Below are 25,948 nucleotides of genomic sequence, written 5' to 3' on the forward strand. Positions count from 1 at the left end.
GTGGAAAGGGAAATAAGCATCTATTTAATATGGGATTAGTTGTTGTTCAGAACAGCCTATGGTCAGAGAGAAATAACCCTTGCCCCACAGTTACTGCAGTCCCAAACAGCCAGCAACAGAAAACTTTTTCATACCAATATAACATGGCAGATTCACCTTCTCCTACCCTTTTTTTCTCTTCATTAAGTTCTTCCACACACTATTACAGTGTGGAAGAACACACTATTACACACTATTACTATTACTTCCCTTACCTGCCAGGTTAGCTCAGCTTAGTTCACTTAGTATAAGGTCACAAAACAATTTCTGTGTCACTGATTTCTATGTAAATGTGACTTTTCTTATATTGGAGGGGCTTCGTATTGGTTGGTATTTGATGTTTTAGTTTTCTTTGTTGTTTTGGGTTCTTTAATAGTGCTGTAAATGTAGAAATAATTCTACAACTGTTAACTTAATCTTTCATCAGCATTTTAATATGTTTCTGATATTGTTTTTTCTATTTAAATAGATCTCTTTACATTACATTCAGGATGTTTACATTCCCCATAAGGACAAAGGAGCTGATGCTCTCTGCAAAAAAACTTTTTCTTTCTTTATGGATGCATATGAGAGGGAAAGATGTGTTTGAAACCTTAATTCTGATGGAGGGCCTTTTATTTTTATGAGTATTTTAATTTATAGCAGTCATATGCTACTGCTCTTTTCTTCTCCCTGTCTATTTTAACAGAGAATAATGAGTCATACTTCCAGCTGAGGGTCTTAAAGCTCATCAGGGCATTTGTTGCAGTAGTGTGTCACAGAACAGGGCATTTAAAATTTTTATTTTCTTCAGCACTTTTTGCCATCTGGCTTAGACATTATTCTGTTTGTGTCCTTTTGTCACCTGTGCTGTTGTTCACCTAACTGTCCAGGATTTTTAAGAACTTTATTTAGACCTGTGGTTTCTACTCCCATTTGGGTTATCTATGTTTAGGTCCCAAGGTGCCTTGTGTGACAGTGTCTAAACCTGGGCAGAGCTGCTATTATAAAATTAGTTTTGACTACACAGTTGTTGTAAGGCACAGTTCTGCAGACCCTCCTGTGCAGTTTACAGCTTCTGCAGTCACATACTCAAACATGCATCTTGAGGCATGCAGTCAAAAGTCTACCTAATGTAAGCTGTAGTTAAAGAGAGAGAGGGAGAGAGAGGGGGTATGAGGTAAGGGAGGTAAAAAGCTACGAGGGGTAAGAGAGGGAACAAGAGTGCTGGGGTCAGGGCAGTAGGAGAGAGGGAGGTAGAAGAAGCAGAGGGAGGGAGCGGGCAAGAGAAGGGGCGAAGAGGCAAGAGTGCAGGGAGAAGAGAAGAGACAAAGAGGTAAGAGGAAAGAGCGAGGACCTTGTTCCAACACATTATATCTCCTTTTGTGTTGAATATTCTAATTTACAGTGACCAACCGGCGCAAGATACAAAACCTACAAACTTTGCATGCAGCCTATGAGAACTGCTAAATTACCATCTCATCCTATATTCTACACTCTAAAGACTACTCTTCTTATCTTCTTTTTCTTTGATGCCTTGGCAGGGTGGAGACAGACTGCATTCTTGGGTCCTTTTGTTTTCTGTCCTTCAACCTATCTCCAGTTAATCACCGTCTTCCTGCCTGCCATGCCTACATCTCAAATCTGGCCTTCATTTCTATTTCACTCACAGATTTTATATCTCCAGTATTTCTTACCAGACAGTCATATCCATAAGCCCTTCCTGTCCCATCTTTCCCAACATCAGTAAATAATTCAGAATGACTAATTTATTTCAGAAAAGAGCCATGATATGGCCATGAACAATATGAAATAGAGGGAGAGAGACAGAATTTACTGAATACATTGTTTTCTACTGATTATTTGTTCAGCTCCAGCCAGCAAAAATCATTCCTGATTTGCATTATGACAGAAAAATTAATATGAGTAGAGTCACTCCTTCTTGTATCTTAGAGTCTTTAGACCATGAAAAATATCTAGGAATGTGTGTGTTCCTTCCCACAACAGATGCTGAATAACAGCTTGTAAGTAGAAAAAATGTTATCAAAGTCAGTGGTTCAAAAAAGGCATGTGATTTTTTCCTTTGAACACATTTAATATATAACAGAAGATTAAAAATTATAACACAGGGTTAAGCTATATATCAATCACGACTTTGATTATGCAGCAAACAAAAGCTAGGAAATGTTGACTTGATACGAAACATTTTGATCTAATAATATCTTTTGACTCCAAAACTTCAGAAAGTATGATTTAAAGGTTCTCAAAGGACACAGAATTACTTTCACTGAACTCAGATAGCCCAGAGCAGCTTCTCAACCACCACCAATGGTACAGTAAAGTGTAGGACAATTCAGCTTGGCTGCAAGTCAACTAGTGAACTTCCCAGTAGATCCATAGGCACACACAGCTGGAATATAGATGAAGGAAGGATCCATGGCTAATGTTAATGAGATAAACACAGGAATAGGAAAGAAATCATTGTTTACACATGTGGAAATGCTTGTACTGCATGTTCAGCATCCACATATGGTACATTTGTGCCACAGGAAATAAATTAGGTACATTTTACTGCCAGGCTGTGTGAATGTCCAGAGTCACTAAGACCTCCATGAAGTCCTTACTGATTTTTTCCATTATTGCTCCTCACAGTTCCAACAATACAGCTCTGCCTATCTGTTACTTTGGATTGTCTTGTGGGGCCATTGGATGCAAATGGAAGTGAGGATGGGTCTCAGATTCAGTAATGTGGTTGAAAGTCCAACAAACTAACCAACTGTCCATTAGTAGGTCATTAACTTTATGTTTAATAATTTAAGAATTAAGTATTGATAATCTTAAATTTCATGGGAAATTTCACGCAAAACAAGGATTATAGGTTTGGCTACAGGTTTTCTTTTATTAAAAAAAAAAAGTTATTTTAGAAAAAAATCTATGTCTAGTTGCTATAAAGATAACCATATATTTGGATGGTGACAAAAGTAGGAATGAAGCTTAATTTCAAATTGTGACTCTCCCAGATTTTTGACAAGCAAATCAAGAAATTAAAAACAATTTCCAAGGAATGTACACAGAAAAATTTGGATTAATTTTAATATATTTTCTGTCACATGAATTGCAAAGTGCAATAACATAATAGCCATGGCATGTAATTCAGAATTACTACTAAATTCTTTCATAATAATTAGCAAATAGTTACTCATAATTTCTGGCCAAGCTGGAGATGTGTTTGAAAAGGGTTTGATTAGAATGAGCTAAAAGGCATCTCACCACCACCCACTACTACTTTCTTAGCTACTATTGTTTTTTTTATATGGGATTGCATCGTGTGAACCAGAAATCTGCAAGATGCCTAAAGTCACCACAGTGTCTTCCAAAGCACAATGGTACACCTACTGCAACAAGTAATTAATCTTGGGCTCAAGATTTCCTGATGGGAGCCTATTGACCCCAGCACAATAGATGAAAGTATTTTATCCTGTGTGTTCCCCTACTGACCCCTTTGCCACCTTTTTTCATGCACTGTCTGCTCTCATACCAAAGGAAAGAATTCATCCTTCACTCCGATATTTGGGGTCTGCCTGACCCTCTCTTGCTCTGTGGAAGAAGATTTCTTGATTTTGCTTAAGAGGATCACTCAGTAAGAAAAACCTAGCAAAGTTTTGCCATTCACAGCTACAAACACGAATGAGCTCAGAAGTGTTGGGGATTCTGGGCTTTATTCACAGGCCTGATCCCACACAGTTTTTAATGGGAAGCTGCGTGTTATCTCTGCACCTGCTGGGAGCAAGGTTGGGGAACAACTGGGCATACTCAGGACTAATGAGGGAACCTGCAAAGGGACCTCAGTGCAGGTGCTCATAAATCACCATCGTGGTCCTTCTGGGCTGGCAGCTGCAAGCTTGGAAAATGAACCTTGGAGCTCTCTGGTACATAAAATACTCATAAGGGTGGATTGGAACATGAGACACTGAATCTTCTGTATTAACCCCCATGTCCAAGTCACCTCTAAAGTGGCCCAGAGGGTGCTCCTATGGGCAATTAGCACACGAACAGTTTTGGCCATGAGTCCACTCTTGGGGGTAAAGTCCACAACAAGGTTAAAAAAGCCACATCTAGGCTAGGTATCTGAAGTGAACCACACTTTTAGAGGGGCTCTTCAACATTTTCTCTGGGCTGTCTCAGACTGCAAAGCCAGGAAGTGAGGTACTAAAACTGGTTCCTCAGCAATGATGGGATATTTTGTCTCCCAGAGACACAGAAAAGGTGGATAGTAGCTTACAGATCCCGTCCAGCCACTGCAAGGAGTGTGTAAGTACTGCTCTTTTGAGCTCTTGGGAAAACAGTGCAACAGCTTACATTGGCTCTTGCCATCTTAAAAAATTAAAGAGCTGTTTCAGACTCTCCTGTAGCAGCAATTACCCTCTGCTGAAAAAGCTGTGCTGTAAATCTTCAGGGTCCTCTGACACTCCCAGTGACAGCAGACCTCTGACTGCTACCCACAAGACACTTCAAAGACCATCTTGGATAAACATGTGAAAACTCTCCTAAACTCTTACAGTAACTGCAGTCCCAGAGTGAATGTGGCCTCCCCCATTCCTACTCAGGAGCCTCCCATCTACTGTAATTGCTTCATCTCCCTGCTCCTCTATGCCTGTCATTGGGAATATTTTCCAATGCAACATATTCACTCTCCCACAGGCCTGAGAGAGTATGAAGAAGAAAACACTGACAAATGTTTCCCCTGCAGAAAATCATATTGTCATTAGAGCCCTCTAACTCTTCCAGTGTCTTCTACATGCAATTAATACATCACTTCAAGTCCAGATTCTCACTTCTCTAAATTAAAATAACAGTCTTGTCATTAGCAGTAATCCTCTCCTCAGTCCAGCTGCATATCTGGATTACCTGAACTCAAATGAAGTTTGCTGTTGATTTGAGCAAAATGAGAACTTAAAGTCTGGATTATTCCTGTGTTAAATAGTCCCTTACTATCCACCATATAAGAGTAATTCAAGCAGAAGGTTGAAAACATAGTTCTCTATAAAAATGCAGCTTGGGTAGTCCATCTGAACAACACAAAACACTGCAGTCCTGGTTTGAGGGTGACTTTCAGCCCCCTGCAAAAGGGTGATGACCAGAAGGTGACCTGCAGAAGATGCAGTTACCTCAAGAAACTGCCCAGATCTGCTTGTTCTTTCTCAGTTGGCAACACAGTGGGCAAGTGGGAAACTCTTGGTTGCACTCTGCTGATTCAACTCTGGAAAATATATGGGCAAGAGCAGATGAACAGGTAAGTCCAAGGAGCTTTAGGAAATAGAGGCAATGACACAGGGCTGTGAAGGGACTTGAGGCATGTAAATATGGAAAAAGCTTAGGTAGATATACATGGAAATGTATAAACAAGTTATGCTTTTTGGAATATTTAAAGAACATGGAGAAGGGATGGTGAGCACAGAAATACTGGAGAAGGTGTGGGCAGGGAGGAGGGCTGAGGAGAGACAGCAGTTGGTGGGAGGTTATTTAGTTCATTTCAGAGACTAAAAGAGATCTTCTAAGGTCTTGTATGTTTGTATACATTGATATATTCATATGAGAAGAGATGCTTAAACAATAGTTTTATATCTCACACATATCTTTTCCATACTTTGGAAGGCAGTGCTACGTACCACCTGTGCCCCTCTCCCATTAATTTTCCCAGTAATCTCTTTTAAATGGAATTTGATCCTTTGGTCTTTTTCTCCTTGGCTGAAAGGTCACTAATTTTCCTGTCCTGGTAGCCAGCCTCTGTCTGGAGCAGACACTGATGATGAAGACTTAGATCTATTTTCTTTGAATAACTTGTGTATTTACATAAGGTTCATAGGGTTTATTCACCCCAAGAAGTGGCAACAATTGCCATGAGATATTTGCATTAATTATCATCAGGTAAGGCCTGGCCTCTGGAGGCAACTGTCTTAAGAGATTGTGCTTCTGTAAAGCTCATGCAATACTAATTGTTTGGCAGAAAGTTGAAGTCCTTCACCCAGACCATGAGTTTTACAGGTGGAATCCTCTCAAGGTTATTCACAGAGGTAGCAGGGGCCAGTGGGTGGGTGGTCTTATATGTCCACTGCCGTGATGCATTCAACCCACCAGCACCACAAAGGAGACATAGGAGTTCTCCTAAGAGACAAACGTAGAGCATAGAATGATTTTATAGGCACACTGTGGCATCTTCGGGTCACCTGAGAGGAATTTCATCCTTAGTACTCACACACCACCAGTGTCTAACACAAAAAACATTCTTTCTTGACGTTGCTAAATGGTGTAACCTTACTCAGAAGTGTAAGATAAAGGGGATACTTAATATTTATAACATTATCTACTGTGCAGTGTGCACATACCATATTTTCCTTTCAAATGTTTTGTGCTGTTCTTTACCTTTTTTTAAAAATCAATGTCAAGGGAATAGTGACACGATAAATATTCAGTGAGGTTAGATACAAACCTTGTTATATCTAAGGTACCCAATTCTGTCTAAATAATCTCATTCTTTTTCACTTTTTATTTCATGGGCTCTTTTTTCCTAAACTGAATTGGACTGAATTGATGACTTGTCAAGATTTTTCATCACTGTATAAAAGAGTACTAGGCCATATTTATTTATTATATTCTTGTGCAATTATGTCTAACAACTCACCTGCTACGGACTGAAGATCTCTGTTTCTTAACATCACAGAATTCTTTTAAGAAATCTTGTCTGGAGTCACTGTTCCTAAATAATAACAATCTTTTCTTATTTGAGTTTTACTCTAAGCCAAAAAATAGACTATGTTCATGTTATATAGACATTTGCAGTTGCATGTCTCTCCATAAATTAAATTTTTCTACCCCCTTCTCAAATATTCCAGTCATCTATAAACTATTTCAGAAAAAATATCTCAGTCATAAATTAGTTTGTACTGTGTCAAGAGCTGCTTTTAGACATGTTTGAGCAGTGAAAAATTTTAAAATTATTCAGCTGGATAATAAACAGCATGAGAGCAATGGGAATAGTATTGTTTGCAATATTCTGCCTATAAAAGATGTCTACATCTCACTCAGAGTGGTCATTCTGGGAATGTACCCACCCAAACTCTTCCACTCATTGTATAAAAATTGCTTTGGTTTGTTTGAAAAGAAAAAAAAATAAAGTTCTAGTGTAACTAGATTTCATCAAGCACAGGAAGGAATGCTGGAGAGGTTCTGAGCCTCAACACCCTTTTCTCTATATGTGGACATTCCCAAAAGAAAATTCCTGTGGAGCCATTCCTTTACCAGCTCAAGGCCACACATATATATCAGGCTCCTGTTGCTAGAGGTCTGCAGTGGAGGATCATAACTCCTACCTTGCCAGTGCTCACTTGCAAGTAATTTTTGATTGTCTTGTCAAAAGAGCAGTGTCAATAACGTACCTGCAGAGAGAGAGGAGAGGAGAGGAGAGGAGAGGAGAGGAGAGGAGAGGAGAGGAGAGGAGAGGAGAGGAGAGGAGAGGAGAGGAGAGGAGAGGAGAGGAGAGGAGAGGAGAGGAGAGGAGAGGAGAGGAGAGGAGAGGAGAGGAGAGGAGAGGAGAGGAGAGGAGAGGAGAGGAGAGGAGAGGAGAGGAGAGGAGAGGAGAGGAGAGGAGAGGAGAGGAGAGGAGGAGAGGAGAGGAGAGGAGAGGAGAGGAGAGGAGAGGAGAGGAGAGGAGAGGAGAGGAGAGGAGACCTGCAGTGATCATCTGGTCCAGTTTTTGAACCCCTTTGTGGATGACCAAAAGTTAAAGCACATTATTAAGGGCATTGTCAAAATGCCTTTTAAACACTGAGAGGCTTAGGGCACAACCACCTCTCAAGGAAGTCTGTTTCAAGGTTTGCTCATCCTCTTTGTAAAGAAATGCTTCCTAATGTCCAGTCTACACCTTCCTGTAGCTTGAACCATCTGAGCTGAGATGGTTCAAACCTGAGCTTTGAACCATCCTCACACACCCTTCTCACTGGATATCAGAGAGCACATTTCAGCACCTCTCTCTCGATGTCCCCTTCTCAGGAAGATGTCAGCCTCCTTTTTTCCAAAGTAAACAATTCCGAAGTCATTAGCTGCTCTGAATAGGAAAGGACAAATTTATCTAATATTTGATGATGGAAGTTTCTAGTTTGCTGGGAAGAAATATGTTCTTGTTCTGGTATACACATTCTCGGTCCTCAGTAATAGAAAGAATTTTAAGAAGAAGTTTCTCATATGGGAAAAGGCCAAAAAAGATTTTAACTTTTGGAGACAGGGAAATATAAGTTCATAATTAAAAATTTTGGATGGATACATACAAAAAAAAATGGAAGAAAATATGAGTGTTTTATTCAACTTCTCCCTCTTTATTTCTACTGTTGAACATTTCAGTAGCAGCTGAAAGAATACCTACATGAATCAGAATATTTATTGTATTTCTTCTTTTATACTGCACACAGCTTTTCCTTAACTTTTTGGAAAAAAATCCTTAGTCTGAATCTGACCAAAATAAATGAGTGTATGGATTTTGAAAATACTGTACTACTGAAGCTGATGTGCTTTGATGGGAGAGAGCTCAGACAATACAGGGAACTTCTCAGACTTTTAAAAGTGTTTGGCATCTTGACCTTATCTGTCCAGAGATACAACATAACAGGAGGAGATTTATGACCTGATATTTTAAAAAATCCTTCTAATATTAAAGCAAGATCAGATCTCACACATTTCTCAAGAAAACTTCTTTTTTTAAAATCCCTCAGAAAAAAATAAGCCAAATAAACAATACCTCATTCAATGCAAATTTAAAGAGACCAAGTATTCTAATGGTCATCACTCCCTTAGTGATTCTTAATAATTAATTTTTTTCATGAGAAAAATGTAGTTAAATGGTTTCTCAGTTCATATTAATATAAAAGATGAACAGCAACCATTTCCTGGCTTATAGATTTTGTGTGTCCAAGTGACTGTCTGAGATTAATGTTTATTTTTTTCAAGAGATGAATTATCTTGATATTGAGATTTTAAATTTTTCATTGACTTGAAGTCATACTAATGCACCTAAGGCTCCTGGAAGCTGCTAATTTAAGTGATCACAACAGACCAGAGAGTTCCCCTGACTGACTCCACAGTTCATTGCTGGTAAGAAAGCAAATGGTAATCACTTTCTAACCTTGAACAAGGATGGAAATGCTGGTTAATGAGTGCTCAATACTAAGCATGTACTGCTCTCCAGGTCACTTCTCCAAAGTAGATGGCGAGGTTTTGTGGACTCCTGAATTTATGCAGTCTGTGTTGCAGCTGATGTCTGCAAGTAGTCTGCCCAAAGCTAGGTAAAATATCCATATCATATTCTGATATGGGAACTTTTCTATTCTTGTACCATATTCAAAGACCAATTTTTTTTATCCAATTCTTAAGTAGTTAATTGCGAAAATCTGCCATAGAAATCCATAATTGGGAACTTGGTAAGTTATGAGTATTTATCCTTGGTCATTTAAATATCATGGTGTACTTAACTTTGCCATGTTAAACACTTCCTTAACCAGAAGTCACATTAATTTAACTATTCAATTTTCAATGTTGCTAATTTGAGTAACCACAGTAGTGAAAGAGTCGAAGCCTGCAGCCAGTTGGTGTTTCTCAATTCCTGCTGCACTGATGGAGCCTGATCAGCTGTAATCAATTGTCTCTTTGCATCTTTCCTCTCTCAGGACTACCTTTTCCACCTGTGATGTTTATTCTTTACTCTGGACAACAATAGCTGTCTGTGAAGGGGGATCCAAACCATGCATTTTATACTGCATGTCATTGCCTCAAAGTCTATTAATTGGAATCTTCATGCTTTAGTTTGGTAACAGTTCATGATAGGAGGAGAACCAGGAGAGGAGGGAGACAGGGTGAAGGACTGAGAAATTGGGAGCATTAGGCAGGGATATGAGACAGTTGCATCCAAGTTAATCTTGGTTACCAAAGTGTAGGAGAGTGTGATGCAGAGATATCCACATGGGCGACAAAATGCATGAGGCTTTTTAAGTAGGATGTCACATCACATCTGGGAAATGCTGATGAATTCCCTCAAAGCACTGCATTGAATGGACTTACTGAAGAATTTTTTACATTTTCATGGTGTATCCTTGATTAGAGACAGAGAACACTTTAGAGAGAAGAAAGTTAATGCTTTCCTTATACTATCCATGGTTAGCAGTATTTAAGTTTTAGCCAACTTGCAGGGTTTGTTTCTCATCAGATGACACTTAATATTTTTTCTCCCTACTGTAGTCAGGATACTTGAGATACAGGATAATTGAGATTCCCTTGGCTTTTGTCCTTTATCTTCACTCAGAAGAAGAAAAGACATTCTCTGTACTTATTCGATTTTGGCTTTTTTTGCTTTGGGTAGCTAGGGCTACATGGAATCTTCCAGGTGATATATTACTATGACTTTTTAAAATGACATAATTCCAATTTGGTGCTGAAAAAAGTCCCTCTACTAGGATGATTCATAGCTATCACTTGTTTTCAACTCGCAATCCAATCCTTGTCAGTCTGCAAAGTCAGATTGAGCACAGCCAAAATTGCACTTGCAGACATGTAAATTAGGCATGGAGTCATAGTATTAACCTTAAGTTAACAATAGTGGGACTAATTCAGACAAGGGTTGGATGATTATCCCTTATCTCTGAATCTTTGACATCTGAATGTCTGAATTTCAACAAACTGAATCTGAATTTATAGTTCACCCATTTTTGATTCAACAATTTGAACCAGAACAACTCCTGCCTTTTGTGCCGAATTTATTGCTAAAAATATTCAGTGAGGTCATTAAAATAATTTCAAAGGATAACCATAGGGAAACTTTGTTGACAAATCTTTCATATGAAGGTTAAATAGCCTTGAGAAGCTGTCTTAATTTTATTAAAAAGCTGCTGTTTAATACCAAGCTTTTTGCATGTGACCAACACTACAAGGCCATACTAGTATGGCACAGTATTATGGACCTCACTAAAATTGTTTATGTAGAAGTTTTCTCATAAAAACCCTGTAAATTTGCATTATACCTAAGATGAAAATGTTTGGTTTTTTCAGGATCAGGCTACACTTCAGATATGCAAATGAATTTGTGACCCATATCTTCTACTCATTTTAATTACATCATTTCAATAAAAGAAGGTGTGAACAAAAGGCCTTTACATTTCTTTAGAAATTGCAGCACATATCTACCTGTCTTTAAAAGATGCAATCAGACAGATAGTTTTTGTTAAGAATATTAACAATTGTATTAAGTAGCAATGATAACAGCAATCATAATAAGTCACAAGTAATAAAGGGATACACATGATCTTTGTGTCAAGAGGAATATGAGGTCAATCCAAGTGATTGTTGCAAAGACTCTTGGATCAGTCCAGATAACATAATAGAAGCATTATTTTTCGACAGCCAATGTATTTTCTAATTGTTGACAATTTTTGAGATATAAAGGAGAACACTAATCTGCTTAAACTATCATTAATTTTTCTCAGAAAGAGTAGTGTTTTAAATTAATAAATCTGTCTTTCTTTAATATTGTATTAATTTAGGAACACAGTAATCCTGGGGTTCTTTTATTCAAGAATGCCAGATTCATAATTTAATGACAAAAAGGAGAATAAGAATTGAAACATGTTGCTCATCACTAGCATTAGGAAACAGAAGTACCTTTTCACATTTCTCCAGCATACTTCTCCCTCTGAGGATTTTCTCTCACAGAACTCAGAGTACAGTTAACCTCTCACAGTCAATAACTGCACACTTGAATAAATCAAAATTAAACCTAATTCATTTTTAACCCTACACTCAGCAACAGTAATGATTGAGTATTTGTGACAAAACTGCAGAAGGGAGCTCATACTTTAAGGGTCCAAACATTGCCCGTGTTGAAGAAAATGGAAAGCTGAGGTGACCTGATCTGCCTCTGCCCATTAGGGACTTTTTGATAGTCATTGTCTTCAAGAAAAATAATTGCTTCCCAAGAATGCTAAGCTAAATCATTTTATTAGTGTGAACTGGATTAAGGTTATAGGAAGGTCCCTCTTGCTTCTTACCCAATAATATCTGACCATGCATATCAAAGAGTGGAGGAGGCAAATTATTCATTATTTCAGCAGCATAATGAAAGCATAAGGGAGGTTTAAAAGGACGCTATCTGCAGCAGGAAACTGTCAAAGAACGTGGGAACACAGCCCTCCTGCATTTTTGTTTCAGCTCCGTTGATCAGAAGATTGAAAGGCCTGCTCTACCTACAGGGGTCCTCTGTTCAGGCCCCACAGTGCAATTATAATCCGTCCTCACCTCCTTTAGAATGACAGCCCAAAAACAAAGCCCAGAGCTTTTGTACAGCTTAGCATTCCTAAGAAACACAAATCTTCATTTCTTTTTTTCTTTTTTTTTAACTGTTAAGAATTAATTAAAATTTCTCTTATATAATATCAAGGGATAAAACAGCTTAAAATTATCTAATACTTTTTAAGGGCAGAATTTTTTCTACAGAAGAATCAATTGCTCACTGCCACAAGGTAGGGCAGCTCTGCTTTTTTCTTCCTGCTGCCTCCAGGAATAACGAGTCCAGTTGGCAGAATTTTGCATGTAGCCATTTAATTTCATTTTTTTTCTGCCATTATTCCTGTTGTTTACATGTTAGTGACCAAAATTTGCAAGTAGTTGGATCCTGAATGGCTCTTGCAGTTAATCTTGCTGCTTTTCAAAGGACGTCTAAACAAAAGTCATGTATCTGCATAATTAACAGGTATACTAGATCACTGTAAAAGTACCAAATGGTAAGAAGTTTGATGGCCTAAGTATATTAAGAGATGTGGGAGACATCTTGAAAAAGTAACAATTTTATAGCTTCCAGCAGCAGACAATTTTGGAGGCCAATTTTAAAACAACAGCAGCAAACTACTAAACCAAATAACCATATTGTCTCTTTAATGTTCATTCAGCTGGCCTACCACATCATTGTGGTTTTCTGAGGAATGCTGTAGATTGCAGGATTATAGAAGCTTGGAAAATTCTGTGTTTAACATAAAATGTGGAGGCTGCATTTCTTTACCCAGCACAACCAGCACCAAGCAAGCTGAAGTTAACTGTCCTCTTCCATTGCAGAGTGAGCACACAGAATGCATTTGGCCAGCAAATCTCACATCATGTGTGTGACCTTTAAATGCATATATTTGCAGAAGGTTAGACAAAATTCCAGGCTGCTTGAAAGCTTTAGTGGGTGAGATCAATATGGGATGCCACAGTGAAGTCTAGCTGTGGATGTGAAAGTCTGCCTTGGAAATGCAAGACCAGGTGATAGTAAAAAACATGGTAATGGCATTAATTAATTTTGCTATTTTCATCGTCCGATTCTTATTTCTCATCCAGGACAACCTAGAATTACTTTTAGGCTGATTTGGGAGATTTTTTTAATATCTTAAAATGTGGTACATCTACAATTCCAGGAATGAAATATGGCTTCCGAAAATACAAGTGTATTTACAGGTCAGGTTATATCTCAACTGCTCTGACACTTACTAGTAAGTTCACACTATTCTTGTTTCACTTAAAATTGACTTAAACTATTTGCACTACTTAGCAATCCTAACGTGTGTCAAATTGAGGGGTTAAGGACCCTTTACAAGCATTTAGGAAGAATGCAATTTAGCAAAATCACACTAAAAAAGAGAAATATTTCAGTATCCCTTTAAAAATTTATTTTTGGGGAGGTGTAAAGAAATGTAAACAGGAATCAGGCTGTTCCATCATAAGACAGTTCTTTTTGGTCTGTTATTTATTGACTTCCTTTGTTTGAAAGGGACAAAGGCATATTATCTTATTCTATTTCACATATGGTTTATCTCTTTGCCCTCTAAATGACACCAGTTGGATGGTTCATGTAAGATACCCAGAGCCCCAGGACAGAAGGGAACCAAGCAGTGAATAGCCAGCAGGGACATATCAAAAGCCAAGTGCTGGGTCTGTCATCTATTACCTGTGCTATTACCTTTGGAAGTACCATGGCACAGAAAATCACTTCTGGAGCAATAGATGCATTTAGGGATTTGGTGTAACATCTGCTCCTGATATACTTCTGCATCAGAACCTGAAAAAAAAACTGTAGTGGTTCTCTGAACTGGCCAGCAGAGTCTCACTAGAAAGGCATTTGTGAGAAAATGTTCAGAAATGTGACATTCTTCCACCATGTAGAAATCGTGCTCTTTGGGATAAGGCATTAGCTATCTCTTGCTACATCCTAGCAACAGTATTTCATAGGTAGGACTTTTTTTGTTTTATTTTACTTTCAGTAATTCTACAGGTTTGTATGTCAGAATGGATTCAGTGCTTGACAGACCTTCAAATACCTGGTGCAAACACATCCCTTTTTGGACTTCAGAACACTTCTTTGACAGCCTTTGATAATATGCAGGACTGATCAGACTCCAAAGGCTAGGCATGCCTTAACACTAAGTGAAGGCTCAAATCAGATCAATCACTCTTGAGAATGTATAAGACAAAGCTCCATCTTCAATGGGAATATCCAGGCCTACTTGGAAAGCCAAGGGTTTTTGCTGAATTTGGGCTTCCTTATAGCTTGCATATAATTCTGCAGGGCTTCAGGTGAGAGATGGCTGAATGAGCCATGGTAACTGCAGGTTTATTTCCACAGCTGTTAATGAAATAATTGTGAAAGTTTTCTAGATTCCTGTTCTGCTACTTAACACCCATTTTGAGAGTATAATTAGCTAGAAAAACCTACTTGCTGATAGACTTTATATGGAGAACAGAGTCTGTGGACACTATTTTTTCCTGTTAGACCCAATAGAATTAATATTTTTTAATGGTTTCACTCTTCCTTTGGTTTGGGTTTTCTTTCTTTAATAGGAGATAGAACCAATGAGCTTTTAAGAAACTCTGAAACATCTAAAGGAACATTTTTCAATTTGACCAAACACAACATGGGCATAGTTCACAGTGTTTGTGCTTTTAGTCCTACTGTCATCAAAACATTGGCTATCATCCTGAAAGGTCAGCTTGAGTCAGTGTTTTCAGTTTCTTTAAGAATTTTTTAATAGTGTTTTTCTACAATGTTTCTCAAGTCAAACACTTACAGTTTTCCAGCAAACATTCTTAAATTGAACAAAAGCACAGATATGTAAAGTTATCTTACATTTTATTTCCCCTTTTGTACAAGGTCATCTTTCAGCTATAGTTTCTTCAGAACAGCTTTTCAGGTACAAAACCTCTCAAAATTTTGACCTTTAAACAGAATGACAATGTCATCCTTTCATTGTAAACTGAGGGATTGAAAGAACAAAGCAGTAGCATTGACTCCCCCAAAGGAGCTGAAAGCTGAAAGCCAGAAAGAACATCCATCCATAATGGTCTAGAAGTGTCTGTCTCTGTTTTCTAATGCGAGGAAATTGCCTTGTGATTCATTTGAATAGAAATACATCATTAAGGGTTGGTGGACTACCAGTAAGAATGCAGGCATTTGGGTACTAATCAGATCTTCCTGAATTTTCTTTGTTCCCCAGCTGTTTCAGCAGTAAACGCACCCTGTTTATTATTATTATTATTATTATTATTATTATTATTATTATTATTATTATTATTATTATTATTTCTTGTGTTCATATGAGAAAGCTCCTTTGGTTTATGATAGATTTCAGGAACTGGATAAACCAAAAGCTGTTGGCTCTGTGCCACTAAGAGACCAAATTGCTTGTATGTGAGAAAGATAGAGAGAGAGGGAGAGAGAGAGAGAGGGAGGGAGAGAGAGAGAGAGGGAGGGAGAGTGTGCACTCCTGTTCACAAAGGGAAATCTCAGTTTCTGACAATATTTAGGTTGTTCAGGTCAATCTCTGCTCAGCCAAGTCAACCAATTGTTCCAGCTACTATGGTTACACACATCCTCCCAGGAGTCCACAACTCTCATGGTCTTTAGACATCTAAAATCTATTCTGTCTCCATAGTCCGAACTGTTCCTTGTATAATAGCAAAATTACATTCTTAGTTTGATCCTTCCCACTGTCCCTGTAGATATGAAAACTCAATACACAGATCTGGCACTCTTCATCTTTCCTTTTTCTGACAGGACCAGAGGAAGACATGATTGGATTTTCTCCTGTAAGACTTCAGATATTGTAAATACCAAGAGGACCATCCTTAACATTTTTTCCAAACACTTCTTTCATCTGAGAAGTCTTCTCAAGAGATTCAGAGACTCATTAAACTACCAGCAGCTTGTGCAAATTGCTATAGCTCCAACCAGCTAGATGTGCATAACATATTTCATTCCTGTATTTCCAAGGCAAGAATGCCTCCAATTGACACAAATGTTAATCCATTTCTTTCCATCCACATGAGCAGGGATGGGAGGGTTGCATCCATATTCTGAGCATTGTTTTTCACAATCTACTGGAAAGTAACTGACAGCACAGTATTTCTTCCATGTGTGAAACTTTGTCCTGAATGCAAAGATTTACCTGCACTGAATGCCTTCCGTATCTACTTGTCATCTGTGTCAAACCTGTTTCACCTGGGGAACTTATGATGTGAAATAAGTTCTTTACCCATTTAAATATGAGTGAAAATGATTTTTTATTTGTCCATTTGCTGAAAGTTTTTTGTCTGGACATGTTCTCATCATGAACCACTTTCAAGTGTGAATACCTTAATGAATGAAGTGAGACAGAGAGTAATTAAACTGGGTGATGAATGTGTCTAAAAAATACAAAGTATTCTCTGATTTTGCAATTTATTTTATTTCAGCATTCTGTTGTGGGCTTGCATTGCTGTTAGGGACATGAAAGAACAAAGCAGGCAGCAGGAGCTTAAGCAGGAAAGCTCTACTTTATTTTCTGACTCCATCTTAAATACCTTTTACAAGCAGGGTAAAGATTGGCTACACAGGTAGCCACCTCTTCAACCTCGTTGGTGAACATCACTACCAATCATCTTTCTCCTCCCAGGGGAGAAATATGTAAACAGTTCTAAAAATATACATAGTTTACTTAAAGCTGCATGAGAACAAATGCAAACAGTGAAAAGCAGGCAAACTTGAGGCAACAGGCTTGTACCTCACAATAAGTTTTAAATCCAGAATAGAGAGAAAGGATGTACAAAACATGAGAAATGGGAAGTATTCATAGCTTTTGGAAAACAACATGCAGTCATAGTTACAGAGTTTATTCTTGAGAGCCTAGAGCTAGAGGCTAGGAGTTGAAATTCAGTTTTTTAGGCAAAAAAAGAAAAAAAAATTCCATACCAAATATGCCAGATCTGTTGAGATAGTTTATTGAGGGCTTACCGTGAAGACCAAAATTTTCCATCAAACTTGCAACTGTTGACCAGCCATGGCCAGAAGACGCATTCTGGATGCATTTGCCCTGGCACATGCAGGGCCTGGCATATCTGACATATCACCAGGCAGTTAAAACAAGTTCTCATACTCAGTCTATGTACTTGTAAGAGAAGTCATAAACTGTGATGTGTTTATGCCATGTGTCCTGGAGCCTGTCAGCTCTGATGGACATTCTTGCTTCAGCTTCTGTGCTGTGGAATGGGTACCTTTATGGCTCTGAAAAGGTCCATGAACAGAAGAAGGTCTGAAAAAACCATTGTATTGTGGCTGTTATTTTGAAAAAAAATTACTTACTGGTTTGAAAGAAAGAAGTACCTGCTTCCTGAAATGTAGCTTCCTTCTCATATCTTCTGCAGAAAATAATGAGGCTTCTGAAACTTTGTTTTAGTTGGGTTGGATTGGGTTATTCCTCATGGGCTGTGCAAGTAAAAAGTCAGCCGCTGCTAAAGTTGAAGGGGGAAAACTGCTTATGCTGATGAATAGTGCAAACATGCTGCTCTATACCTTGTCATTACAGTAATATATTATATGGAGATAGTGCTGGAGGCAGTCACTCTAAAGCACTCCGGTCAATGAAGCTGCAAAATATTGCTGCTTTGGGAGAACACCCTAAGCCTTTCTGTTTGATTGCTACAGTCATGGAGTTAGCATCAAGCAATTGCAGTCATGTGGATGCTTTAAGTACCTTTTAAGCACCTTTTTTTGGAAACATTTTCACAAAGGTAGTTTGTTGCTTAAGGCTTTTACTTCAAATATGTATTTTTAGCTCTGACATGCTAGTACCTGTAGGGAGCATCAACAGTTTTTATTAAGCTTTAGCAAGGCTTTTCCCTCTGGTAAGAATTTCCCCTGCCTGTTGTTGATTTTATGGACAGAAGAAACAACGCATTTACCGTTTGCAGCCTGTCGAAAGGAGGACAGTTGTAGCAATATCATGGTGAAATTTTGGAGATGGATTGAAAAAAAATCAAGCTGAAAATTGCTATTCGTTTTTTAAGTGGACCTCATTTAGCATGTTGAGAAACAAAAGATCTGATTCATTATTTCTCAGCTTTCTTGAAGTTGTGTTGATATTTTCCATGTAAAATTAACTTATAAGGCAACTTCCAAGATACCTGTTTGAAATCATGCCTTGCCCTACTTTTCCAAACCATGCTAGCTGAAGTAGTTGTAAATGAAGATCTCTGCTTGGTAACATCAGATTTCTATTGCTGAGCCCGCAGTAGAAGTCAACTTCCATGCCCATACTGACAGAAAGTAAAACTGGAGAAGAGTTACAGCAGCACAAGCCACCAGATCTTCCAATTCCTTTGTAGAGAGGAATTTAGGCAGGGAAAATTTGTGGTCAGGGCCTTGGGGAAGCACTACAGGATGCCTTATTTAGATCCAGGAGGTAAAAACCCTGACTGTAACCTGCATGAAAATCATCACAAAGGTTACTGCACCCTCCCACTGCCACAGATATGTCTTCAGTGCTTACAGGAATGAGTCAAATCCACTGTTCGAAAACTGCTTTTAAATGCTTTTTTTTTTTTTTAACAGATAAAGCTTATGAAAATATTTCCTTCAACACCAGTTTCCCTGGAGACATTATGCTTTGAAATGATAAAGAAGATACTTCCAGAGCATGAGTTCTTGCCCTCACAGGCACTCTTTGGACAATCAGAGGAACTCTTTAAACTCAAGGGTAATATCCATAACAACACATGGATTGTTATATCGTGCAGCTTAATCAACCATAAAGTGATTCCAATTTGAATATGTTCTATTTTAATTGGCAATTGTGTTATTCTCTGTGCTTACAAGTAGAAATCAGAATAGTCATGTTAACTTCTGTCATGCTGCTCTGCAGACTAATTTGAGCTATATTAAAGGATTTTGATTATTCAAAGCTGAAATAATTGTTTAGGTGCAAATACTATATCAGGGTATAGATTTCTGGGTTCGAGAGTAGAAGTAATAGAAGAAAAGGAGTAAAAGTAGGTAAAAGTCAAAAAAAATAAAACATTTTAAATTCTGGTTAGTTTACTCTTCAAGTACGTTGACAAATGCAACAGAAGGATTATCTAACCTTATATCTAATTCTGCTCTGAGAATGAAGCTGGGCTGGACCTCCACTTTTATAGATGCCAAAACCAAATACAAGGCCAGCAAAATTCCAAATCTTCAGTATTATTCTGCTTTCTGTATGTTGGCTATGACATAGCATGGAATTCCTCATTTTCATTACTGTTGACATAACTGCACAATCAAATTTTTTTGTGTTATATTTGGTACAACTAAGCAAAATAAATGTAATTTAAAATTCTTGATCTGTTACATTCCTGTTCAAGATGTTTCTTACACTGGAGAAGAGGATCAACTGCAGTAAAGGCATGTATGGAAACTCTCTGTCCTCTATTGACTTTGTAATACCTTTAATCAAAGAGAAACTTTGTTCATTACAGTGATGTAAGATCACCCAGACTGTCAAACTACAAAGGAAAAGGTTTGATATTTGATACCCCTGATTAAAATTTTAAGAATTTTCTTGCACAATTAATCTCCTTTTCTTACTCAGAATTCTGGAGTAAATGCAAGAAAAATGTTAACGCAGACATTATGAAACTCATTCTATTTACCAGGTGCTCTTTATTTTTTAATACTTTGTCACAAGCTGTCATAATGCCTTGATGGTTATGATACAAAAAAGTTATTTTAAAAAACAGATGAGAAAAAAGAGCTATTGTTCCCCACTATGCATTGCTGTACTTTCATCGGTTGTCACAGCAGTAATGGAATCAAGTTAGCCATCTCTCCACTTGAGACTGCTGTATAAAGATATACTTCTTTACATTCTAGTGAGGGAAAGAAGTCTTGGGTTATCTTTTTAAAAAATTATTTTTAGGGTATGGAAGAAAAATACTTCTTCAACTTTTATCTGCCTTCAAGCAGAAGAATGGGAAGGTCAGAGCAGTCGGCACCAGACTGCAAGGGTAGGTCAGCCAACTTTGGGATTTTCGGTCAACAATAAACACAGAATATTAAAACATAGGATCATTGCATTCAGGTAACACTAAAAAATAACAACTTCTACAGAACAATCATCTGGATTTACAAGATAACATTTATTTTATATGCTAAAATTAAGGTACAGGATGGAGAGCTGGTATCTCTTTGTGCTTTCAGCTTCTCCAAGGTATTTCAGAACTCCACAGTTCACTGCTCCTTCCCTGCAGTGCAGAGTGAGGCTCTTGCTATGTAAACCAAATCTCCTCAATCTTTGGAATTCCACTGGTAAAACTATTTATCCACGCTTCCCATCTTTTTTGTGCCTTGAGATTAGCTCCATATAATTTGATATTATGCTTTTTTAAATTATAATCCCGTCCAGAGGAAAATATCACACTTGTTTCATAAAAAAGGTATTGCGTAAAGATAGTACATTAACAAGTGGTAGGATTAGCTATTTAATTTCTGAAAGTAATAACAATCAAAATAAAACTTAGGATAAATATCTCCAAAATGAAAGAAAAGAAAAAATTCTAATCCAGCAATACCCATATGTCAGAACTCTTGCCTATCCAATGCACCACATATATGCTGCAAGTCCACTAAGTGTCTATGGGTAGACACTGTGAAATCAGGAATTCTTCCCAAGCTTGTCAAAAAACCAAACACTTCTTTCCAGTGATGCAGCACCTTATGAAATCACTCTCCAAATTGATAATTGCATAAGAGGGAAGATTTGAGCCCTGACAAATCACCATGTTGAAGACTCAGTGGTCCATTTCTTGCTATGCAGCCGCAGGTGAGTGCCGGGCTGTTCCTATCAATAACGTGGACAAAAAGAGGTTGGATATGATAAACAGGACAAAACACGATTTTACATTGGAGAACAGAGGCATCTCTGGCACCTTCATATGTAACTGCCTTGTCACATGGACTTTTAAATTTCTGGTTTCTCAGTCATGTGCATGGAAAAGTAATCACCATCCAGTTTCTGTGGTCTAAACTTTGCAATTCATCACTCAGTAAGTAGAAAGAAAGAACAGATAATAGAAGAAGAGGGAACATATTTAAGGAACATGGTAGGAAGGGAGCAGAGTGGCAGGCTGCATGCTAGAACCTTCACGTCATACACTGCTATAATCTGAGCAGTTCTAGAAAATGTAAGGACTGTGTGTGCTCAAAAGCTGCAGTTCAGTTACCTCAGCTTTAGGTCATCACATCTAGTCAATTATTAACAGCAATAGTCACACCAAAAATACATACTGTTTAGCCTTTGAAATAGTTACTTTTTGTTCTTGTTGCTATTGGAAGACTCTTGTAAAAAGACCAAAAAAAGATCTTCTGATTTTCTAAGTTTATTCCCAGCCACAGCTCATTTGTCCAGGTGCCAGCCTTTCCTTTATTTTTAATGCTTTCATGATATTTGCCTGTGGACATTTTAGAGAGTAGTTATGCCTCCTCTGCACCTTCTTCTTGCTAAGCCTGTCAAATCAAGCTGTTCCAACACAACAGATTCTCTCTTCTTACTGATTATCTAAGTAACACATCACCTCAAGCACAGGTGATTCATACATTTTAGGAAGAAACGTCCTTTTGCTTCAGCTACTCTGTGCTGTTCCAGCTGCTCTTGAGTTGTAGTCTCTGACTTCCTCATTTACAGCTTCATGAACTGGTATGGCACTGGAGAGAATGATACTTCTGTCCTGCCCCTGATAAAACCTTATGTGTGCCTGGAATGAGAGGTAGCCAAGGAAACTGAATGATTTTATTTTTTTTTTTTCCCCATTCAGTGCTTTCATCACGCCCTGAAGAAAGCTTTTCAGCAAAGGGTCCCTAGTCCATAAGGACAGCAGGGGTTTCTGCACTAGATTAATACTTTGTAATATCCTAAGCTGCTTGAGCTTTTCCTGACACTTTAGGGAAGCAGATGAGGTAGACAAGGTGTGGGGTTTTTTGTCCTCTATTACCATAATGATTTCACCAACAGGTAAAGGAAGTCCTTCTCGCTCCTTTCCCTTTGAGATGTGACAGCAGCAACATCCCCAGAATGCCCCTAACCTGCTGCTTTTCACCCTAACATGAATTTGTATCATGTTTGCATGTGTTTGTATCATGTTAACAAATAAGTTGTCACAGAGACTCTGTATTCCAGCCCTTTTTTCCACCTTGGCTATGTCACACCCAGTAATGTGATTCTGGGACTGCAGGTTTCTCACTCATGGGAAAGTAGCTCAGTGATCCACAGAATAATAGTCATGAATCCACTTAATAGTCATGAATAAAAGTGTGTGCCCATCTCTCAATACAATTAAATTGCACCTTCTCACTTCTGCACTGCCCTTTCCTTAATTCAGAATCAACCTGACTGCTGTGCATACATTTTAGGAATCCAAAATGCTTTTTATTTCCACAGCATTTTGCTTCTACTATGCTGTAATATGTTCCAAAAAGTAACTGTTTATGATGACTGTGAAGAATTCAACACTCACCACATCTTCCTTTACTATACTGTGCAATAAGAATGCATTGATTTGAACCTTTTGCAAAATACAAGCCTTTAAAGGGCATGTTGTCTGCAAATCTGGCATGCTAATTTCCCATGTGTCATTGATTCAACACACAAATACTCAATAGTAAATAAAACCCAAGGTTTACAGAAAAGGATTTCTGAGTAAGTTTATTAGGTTAAAAACTGTTTTGTTTTGGTGTGCCACTGTTGTTGTTTTTTCTTGGTCCCACATGGAGAGCAAACATGGCCTGGAAGAGTGTTATGTCAAGTACCTCCCATCATGCATTGTCGCTGCTCAGTGAACTGGAGTCTAAAAAAAGTAATTCCTCATTTTCATCTTGACTAGGATTCCCCTTTTCTTTGCTGTGAAGCTGCACTAATCCTTCATTCAGCGCAACCCACACCCTCTGGTTCCACTCGGAGTTCTCCCTTTCTAACATCATTGTATTCTTTATCTGGGCCTTCTTCTTCCAATAGTACTCCTTGAAAGCTCTTTCACAGACAAGAAAGGACCAGCTCCATAATGGCCAAGTTGGCCCTTTTCTTTTCTCTCTCTTTTTTTTAAGCTTCCGACTGAGCTTTGCTATTTAATCTTCTTGAGGCGTTCAAGATGTCACTTGCCTCTGATGACTATAGACAAAAGGGAAATCCATCCAACTTGAATGCAGTGTATACTTGAATACATAGGGTTGCTTTGAAGAGAGTTTCTTGAAGTCTCTGTGTTTCATTGGCTGTCCTGGTGGCCTCCATGCAGGTCTTTATGTGAAATCATATGCCCTTTCACAGATCACATTTCTTGGAAAGTTACCTGAATTTATTCATCCCTAAATGTTATCAGGTGAGATATAAATCAAAATAGTTTTTTTTTTTCAGTTGGGTGTTTTTAATAAGCTAATGAGAATTCCTTCCTCACCAAAAGTATAGATGAACACTTAAAGCTTATCTGAATTTGCACATATTATACATGTAGAAGTTTTATATTCTCTCTTCTTGCTGCTGTAAGCTGAAGAAAAGGAGAAAAAACAGAGGGCAAGGTGCAACAGCCCCTTACTCCAGGCCTTCCAGTCCCTATTGGAACACTAAAAAATTAACATTTGCCTCTCCGTAATGTATTATGTCAATACACTTCCTGTCTCTTAGAAACATTATTACAAGGTATTTTAGTAATTGTTATGGACAGTATAGGTAAAATGCTTTTTACTTATAAATGCTCTATATTATATATATTCTTTAGAAGACCCTGGTTTTCCTGAAGTGCTGAATGCCCCAAGACAAGTAACATTTTTGTTTCTGGGTACCTATGAATATTTATAGAGACTGACTACAGGTTGATGGTGTGAAGGATGTGGATGAACAGGTATTTGTCCATACAGGTTATCAGTCAGTATAGATTGCATAGTCTGTGTATAGGTTCAGTTTCATGAATTTATTTTTGGGTGTCATCTATAGATAAAATTCTAGAAAAACAACAAAACTGGTAACATCCATTGAAGTGTAGATAATAGTGCAAGCACTTTTACTAAATGGAAATACAGAACAGGAATTTCTGCATTAAAATATGAATCTACCAATTCCTAGCATTGATCAGGAGAAGAAAATTTGCAGTCTTTGTAGAGATATATACAACTTTTCATTTCCCATATCAATCATGAGAACAAGTTGAAGTTCAGATAATGGCCAGTTCCATTTACCCTAATTGTGAAGGACTTAGCCTGACTGTTTGCATTACAGACTGTGGCCACTGGGTTCTCAGTAGGGGTTTTCGGCCTACTCCATCCCGTAACAAACCCATGTTCATGCGTCGATTCAGATCCATCACCCTGAGATAAACTGTGAATATTGCCCTTTGTCCCACACTGCATTCTTTCATGCATTGTGTAGTGACTATTTAAGGATTTAAAGGCTCATTTGCACAATTCTTTTGTCAGCAGCCTGGGTGCAGAATGAAAAAGTGATGGCTTCTCTGTCTGGGTTATGCCCTGAAGCTCTTGTGAGAGGAATCTACATACATAAGTTTTTCTTACACATGCAGAATGTCAACACTAAAAAAAAAAAAATGACCTGTCTGTTTCTGTAGCTTAAAAGGTTATGGGTTAATATAAGATGTGATTTGTTTTCCTCTTTTGTGGCATTTTAAAAAAAATCAACACTTCAAAACAAACAGTAAAGGAAGACAGAAACACTGGATATTTAAAAATTCAGCTGATTACAGTTGCTGGAATTTGCAAAATAAATCTCCTCCTCTGAAGGGGATTGATAACATTAATAATTTAGATGCTCTCTATTGCTTAGGAAATGTAAGATAATATTTCAAAGGTCCCTCTCATCTGCCCATTATGCATGTCTGTTTTGTTTATTCAAACAAAAAAATCCTTGAAATTAGTAGTTTTGTATATAACGTGTGTGTGTGTGTGTGTGTGTGTGTATAAATGCATATATATTTATTTATTCAAGAAAAAGATCTCGTTACACTTTCCCTCTCAGCAAAGTTGGTTGGAAGGTTACAGAAAGGGTTAACATTTGGGAAAATCTCCTCCTTGTACTCCAGCTGAGAATTCAGAAGGCTGTGCTTACTCCATCTGAACAATTTACCTGCCTTATCTATTATATCAATGATATTTAATTGACAGAGATGGATGTGTCATTACACTAATGAAATTTGCAGTAATTTCTCAGAAATAAGCAGAATTTGAAAGGTAGAAAAGTCATATTTTAGCAAACTCAAGCTGCTTAGCTAGCACACCTGAACTGTGGAGGAATAGCATTGCCTTTTTCCATACAGCATTTTTCATTAAGGTTCATGACTCAGAGTGCTTAGGAATTGGCTGCACTTCTTTTTCAATGTTTTCTAAAGAAATTGTTTTGTAATATGTCTCATATCATTTGGTCTGAATAAAATGTGTGACGCAAGTGGCTCATGCAGTTGCTAAAAACCTTGAAATATTCAAGACTGTGGCCTTCAAAGTAAATCTGGTTGGTATTTTTAGGCTATTATAGCCATAACAATATGATTACAAAAAATAAATACACTTCCAGGCTGT

Source organism: Sylvia atricapilla, chromosome 3 (assembly GCF_009819655.1).
Source record: "Sylvia atricapilla isolate bSylAtr1 chromosome 3, bSylAtr1.pri, whole genome shotgun sequence".
Classification (NCBI taxonomy): domain Eukaryota; kingdom Metazoa; phylum Chordata; class Aves; order Passeriformes; family Sylviidae; genus Sylvia; species Sylvia atricapilla.